At 50.5% G+C, this 6,830-nt stretch overlaps 1 protein-coding gene across 1 annotated transcript in view; it reads right to left on the reverse strand.

Moving 5' to 3' along the window:
• SPECC1L (sperm antigen with calponin homology and coiled-coil domains 1-like) overlaps window positions 1–6,823 on the reverse strand; it is a 53,360-nt gene extending 46,537 nt beyond the window's left edge. Inside the window, exon 1 of the mRNA XM_005886298.2 lies at window positions 6,676–6,823. The gene's annotated coding sequence lies outside the window, so the exon portion shown is untranslated. The remainder of the gene's footprint in view (window positions 1–6,675) is intronic.
• Window positions 6,824–6,830: the final 7 nt, after the last annotated feature.

The following is a 6,830-nucleotide window of genomic DNA, read 5'->3' on the forward strand; positions in this document are numbered from 1 at the left end:
TGGCAGGGCTGTTTCACCTTCATGAAACCAGCCGCCCTGTGCCAGTCACTCTCCCTGGTTCAGGCAGCTCATTCCCGTGGGCACATTATTCCCCAACTCCAATGCCCGTTCATTGGAACACACCCCCCACCCCCCCCACACCCCCTTCAGAGGAGCTTTCTCAGTCTGTGGAAGCTCTTGCTTCCAGGCACATCCTCTGGTTGGCTCAAATACATTTTATAAAAATTCAAAAAAAAAAAAAGAGGCAATTTCAAAGGACAGGTCAGCTCAGTCCCCCTGAAGCCACCTGGAGGGGCTACCTCTCCCAGGACCGTATCACAGCTGGTCTCCCCCTCAGCCGGGACTCCTCCAGCACTCAGCACCCCGCAGGGGCAGGGTGCAGACTTCTCCCCAGGCCCCCGAACCCGATGCTGTGTCTGAGGCCAGGCAGGGCCGGTGCCGTAAGTGTATCGTTCAGTAACTATACAGAGAGCGGAACCACAACTAGAAAAACAGACAAAATCATGAGAACAGCCCAGGTCCCAGAAGGAAATCCTAGCAAACGCTTCTTGGACCTGTGAGTTCATCAGCTGAGCAGTTCACGGGCTGTGAAGGACACCCCCTAACGGAGTGAGATGGTCCGCTCCCGCATTCCGGGTAGGATGAGGGTGTCAGAGGAGAAAAGGGGAAAACATGGAGAGCACTTCCTTCGGAGTTCAAATGTCACGGGCCACACTTCCTTGTGAAAACGCTGAGACGCACATGCCCCTGAGTCACACTGGTTCTGCTGTCAGCTCTTCCCACGATCGTGAATGTCCTTAATGGCGTCTAGAGGAGCCAATTCTTCCCAGGTTTCCAATTGACTTCGCCCAGATCCATCAGAGGAGTCACTATCTACTGCAGCTATAACCTTAGGAAATGTATTTCTTTTCTTTTTTTTTAATATATTTTATTGATTTTTTTACAGAGAGGAAGGGAGTAGGATAGAGAGTTAGAAACATCAATGAGAGAGAAACATCTATCAGCTGCCTCCTGCACACTCCCCACTGGGTATGTGCGCGCCGCAACCAAGCACGCCCTTGGCCGGAATCGAACCCGGGACCCCTGAGTCCGCAGGCCGACGCTCTATCCACTGAGCCAAACCGGTCAGGGCAGGAAATGTATTTCTTAAATAATGACTTGAAAGTCAAAATTACTCCCTTGACCCATGTCAGTGCAACTGTAACTACCATTTACCAGCCAAAGCAACACAAAACAGATTTATGCCTCTTCCATGTAAAAGCTCTTCAAACATTTCAATGACAAAAGAAACAATGCCTACCTAGGTTTTCTATGTCCCAGGCACTGTAGTTCCTTCAGCCATAAGGATCCTGTTGCGATGAACCTCGTTATTAGTAACAGGAGGGGAGCAAAGGGAAGGCCGCATACAGGCATGTCACTGGGCAGCTGCCCCCGGAAGCTAAAGCTTCACACTCCCCAGCGAGCCACCAGCCTATTCCCCGCCGATCCTGGGGGAGGGGGCTGGACAGGGGGGAGACGCATGCCCAGTGAAGTTGGGGTGACATCGGGAAGGTACTTGCCCTGTCAGTCACACCTGAGAACAGGTCATTGGCCAGAATGGGCGTGGCCACTGCAAGGGTACAAAATTTAGGATATTTCATTCCCTAAACAAAGGAGTTTGTTCTCTTGATGGCTCTTGGTGTGTTGCACTTGACTCCTGGTTTGAGGGGCTCTTTCTCCCCTGCCACCGGCCTGGCCAAAGCCATGTGAACTCGCGCGCGCGCGCGCGCGCGCGCGCGACGGACTAACGCAGGGGTGGGCAAACTTTTTGACTCGAGGGCCACAATGGGTTCTTAAACGGGACCGGAGGGCCGGAACAAAAGCATGGATGGAGTGTTTGTGTGAACTAATATAAATTCAAATGACTCCTGGTTTGAGGGGCTCTTTCTCCCCTGCCACCAGCCTGGCTAAAGCCATGTGAAGTTGCACTCGAGACGGACTAATGGACCGTAAGTAGCCTGATAGGAACTGCACCCAGCTGCAACATGGGACAGACGCTCTGCACGCTGGCTGACTTTAGCTTTCCTAAAACCCCAGCTCCACCTCTACGGCTGGACTGGGACTTTAGAAACACGGAGATAATCCCATGCAAAGAAAAATCACTCCTCATCCACGCGAGTCTCAGACAATTCTTCCCCTCGAGGTATCATAAGGACCCCCCCACCCCCGGACCCAGTGGGGAAGAGGATAGATACCCTGTCCCCAGTAACAATATGACAAACGCATTCTAGCTGAGCAGCAGCCTACGACAGTGAAAAGAACACAGGACTTTTAGTCAGAACCCTGGGCTCTGACCCAAGCTTGCCGTGGGTTAGCTCTGTATTCTTAACCTTGTTTCATTTACAGAATTAAGGAAAATAATAGTTATTCTAACTACCTCAAGATGTGTCGAGGGGACCACATTTAGTGGAAGGGACACATGAAATGTAGGCCTTTTCAACTCTGCTGCTATAGGTGCTCATTAGCTTCTATAGTTCTATTAACATAAACTTCATAAACCTTGGGAATTAAATTAGTTTTATAAATAAAGTTTGGAACCCAATCCACCCTAAGCACATGTGGTGGGAGGAGAATCAGAAGCCAAGGCAGGCAGAGGTGACACAGAATGCAGTGCAGCTGGGTGGCAGCCTGGACGAAACAGGGGCCGCATCCGAAACCTGACAAGCTCACCTGAGGCCTGCACGCAGCCTTACAAACGCCCAGACCTGAAGTAACCACTAGGATGGTCTGAAATTAAAACTTTCTAACAGCAGCTCAAGGCGGTAGTCATGTCCTAGGGCGGTATTCTTCTCTAACAAAGCTTAATCTTTAACTTTTCCCATCTAAGATAACACCCCTGATGACATACCTTTGAAATAGCAAAGTACTCTCTCCCTGTCCCCACCCCTCAAAGCACACCCCTCAGAGCAGAGGCCGCACACCCCTCACAGCTATTATCATGCTGTTAACTCTTCTAGACTCACCAGTGAAAGAAGGATGTGCGAGTCTCCCAGAGATTTCCCGGCTTCACTTCCCCCTCCCGGCTCGGGAATAGATCACCAACGGATTTCATGTAACCCCCCCACCCCCTTTGATTCTGATGTGCAAAATATGTGGTAAAACTGCCATTTTTAGGCGAACTTTCTCAATCAGTTGAGATTTTGCCTCCTGACAACTGTCATCAGTTTGACTCAAATAAACTCATAAAAATTTACAGGTTTGAATGTTTATGTTGACACACATTCTCCACTAGACTAGACCTTCAGAAATACTAGTTTAACATAAACTTGAAGGTTGCATTTTTTTTTCCATCTAGAAACAAGGAACATTAGGAACTAAAATGCCAAAAAAAATATTTTGCAAAGTAACATTTTACTCCTTACAGTGAAATTCTGATTAATAAATGATTTGCATTCCATCATGATCCAGCTCTGTCCCAGACTGGAGGGTCTGACTAAGCAAGTCATTGACAAGTGTGCATTTCTAACTTCATTTCCAATTTTTTTTAAAAAACCAGCCCTGGCCAGTGTGGCTCAGTTGGTTGGAGTGTCCACCTATGCACAGAAAGGTCTTGAGTTCAATTTCTGGTCAGGGCACATACCCAGTTATGGGTTTCATCCCTGGCTAGGGAAGGTATGGGAGGCAACAGATTGATGTTTCTCTCTCCCTCTCTCTAAAATCAATAAAGAAAAATAACCTTGGGTGAGGATTAAAAAAATATTTTTCCCCTTTAACTACTGTTTTCCCTAGGCTATATGCACAATAGACAAACTTGAAATCTAGTATCTTAATCTCAAAGATTTACTCAAACATGTAAATTAAAAAAAACACACACAACAACAAAAAAGCAAACTTAAGGTGAAAGGTATACAAGGTGGAAAGGGAAGCTGGGAACAAAGGCAATGCCCACCGGTTTCTGGGTGACACAGCAGACATAGAGACAGTCTTCTTCAGGAAATAAGATTCTAATCAGACGCTAAGACACAATGAAATGGACTTTGCAAGCTGGTATGCGTGGCTGGGAGGGGTCTCGAGGCTGGTGAAGTCAGTGCACCTGGAGTGAAAGCTCAAGGGCAGGGACTTGGTTCCACTTTCGCTGCAGCACTGATATGCCAGCGCTAACCGCGCCCAGCATGTGCAACCACTTCACCTCGGGCCAGACACTCTGCTATGCACTGCGGTGCCACGGGCTAGAAGGAGCAGGAAAAAAACACAGGTGCCGCCCAGCCGGCGTGGCTCCGTGGTTGAGCTTCGACCTGTGAACCAGGAGGTCATGGTTCCATTCCGGTCAGGGCACAGGCCCGGGTTTCGCACTCCATCCCCAGTGTGGGGTGTGCAGGAGGCAGCTGATCGATGATTCTCTCTCATCATTAATGTGTCTATCTCTTTCTCCCTCTCCCTTCCTCTTTGAAATCAATAAAAATATATTTAAAAAAACACGCAGGTGCCAAATCCTAACTAAACAGGGTGCTAGACAAATCTGCAGGACAAGGGATGTCTCCAGGCAAGGTAATATCTGAGCTGAGTTCTGAAGGTGACAATCAGATGACGTGAGAGAACATTCCAGCCGAGGAAGACAAGGAGACTGGGGAGAGTTCCAGGGACCAAGAGGCGTTGAGCAAAGCGCCACGAAGCACCTGAGAAGCGGGGGAGGCTGAGAGTGGAGGCCAGGCCCAGGAGGAAGTGTCCTAGCTACCGAGCTCAGGGCTGGCAGGCCCGACTATGAAAGTAGCGGGAGCCACTGAAGGACTTGAAGTTGCAGGAGTGGGAGTGAGGAGGGGACTATGAACAGATCACTATTCTGGAAAGAAGGCAGGAGCAAACATCTGGATTTAGCTAAAGAATAAAGGGAAGAACTACAATGAAGAGGTGGGAGAAGGTCAGGAAAAACACTGCTAACACATCTGCACTCTCTACTCTCACCGACAAACTCCCTTTATGGGGTTACCAAGTTACCCTCCGAAAATGGAGAACTCAGCGGCAGCTCAACTGCGGAGCTACACCGGCTGGGCTGGTTATATTTTTAGAAATAAAGACCTAGCCACTATGCAGTACACCTGAAACTAATACAAAATAGGCCCGGCCAGCGAGGCTCAGTGGTTGAGTGTGGGCCTACGAACCAGGAGGTCACGGCTTGATTACGGGTCAGGGCACATGCCCCGGTTTTTGGGGCTCCATCCCCAGTGTGGGGGCATGCAGGAGGCAGCCGATCCACGATTCTCTCTCATCACTGATGTTTCTACCTCTCTCTCCCTTTCCCTTCCTCTCTGAAACCAATAAAAATATATTTTAAAAATATTAGCAACTCAATCTCCTTTCCATCTCCTCCCTCGACTCCCACCCTTGACAGATGGGGAAATGAAGGTGCAGAGAGGAAGGCAGACTTGTCCAGAGCCGTGGAGCCCAGAGAATTCCTCTAAGCCTGCGGCCGCCCCGCCGCCCTTCCTCCACTGCGCTGGACAGTGTGCGTGACACCGGGTACACGTGAGCCTTGCGATCTACATATATGCACGTGGCTCCACGCCAGCCCTTACATGGTCATTCATTCTGAACTGGGGCCATACCATCGCCTGAGTCGCCTGCGATATAAAATGGGCTGTGTCACCGCGTCAGTTACAAGGAGAACCTCTGCTTCAGAAAAGAAACCCCATCTCTGGATGACAGACTGCACTGCAGACACGCATCCTGAAAGTTCAAGTTCGAAACGGAATCGTCCCTACAAACTTCACCTCCACCGCAACGGCTGCCATTACCCTCCGCTCACTGAGCGGCACTGGACTTGATGGGCTCTCAGATCTCTAGCCAGTGGTTCTCAACCTTCTGGCCCTTTAAATACAGTTCCTCATGCTGTGACCCAACCATAAAATTATTTTCGTGGCTACTTCATAACTGTCATGTTGCTACTGTTATGAATCGTCATGTAAACATCTGATATACAGGATGGTCTTAGGCGACCCCTGTGAAAGGGTCGTTCGACCCCCAAAGGGGTCACGACCCCACAGGTTGAGAACTGCTGGTCTATTCTAGACCATCACCAAGGCGCAGAGAGAGCTCTTCTGGGGCACAGCGTTCGCTTTCTCCCTGAAATTGTCAAAATTATCAAAATCCCCTCCTGCCTGGACCACGCCCCGGGCAACTGAGCAACACTCTCCAGCTACCAAAGTTGCTGAGTCTTAAAGGCTGCCTGGTGCAGAGGAACCCAGAGGAGAAGAGACGCTATTTTAGAAAGAGAAACGAAAAAAAGAAAAATGCTTGGGTCGGCCATTTCTCTACAGAATCAACTTCATCGCGACCCGCACCCCACTTGCCCCGGCACCTCGTGCCCTCTGCGTTGCGGCGGCTGCCTGACCGTGTCTATGTCTCGTGCAGATGTCTCCGAGCTCAGCCCTGATTTCATCTCAAGAGCATCCTCCCGGGGCCGCGGAAAACCGGGCGGGTGGGCTCTGCAACGTTTCCTGGCGTTTCTGAATCGGCCGAAAACTCAAGACACAGGATGGGTGGTAGGAGGTAACGCTTTGACAACACCCTTCGCCCCGCGGCCACAGCAGGGCAGCGACGGGCGGGCATTCTTCCGGGGCTCAGCACCCGAGGGTCTCTGACCTGGTCTTGAGCCCCCCAAGAAGGCGCGATCGTGTCTCAAGCCGGTGCAGTGATTACCATTTTGCGGGAGAGGCAAAGGTTTCCTCCGCCAAACCCCGGGTTATGCACATAGAGCCGGATGCCAGAACCGGGTCTCGAGAAACAAGGACATTCCGCTTGCTCCGGGCTGACCTCCCAGCCCAGCGGGACCAGGGTGGGGGCGCGGGCCCCGG

The sequence above is a fragment of the Myotis brandtii genome, unplaced genomic scaffold (assembly GCF_000412655.1).
Source record: "Myotis brandtii unplaced genomic scaffold, ASM41265v1 scaffold97, whole genome shotgun sequence".
In the NCBI taxonomy this organism is placed as follows: Eukaryota; Metazoa; Chordata; class Mammalia; order Chiroptera; family Vespertilionidae; genus Myotis; species Myotis brandtii.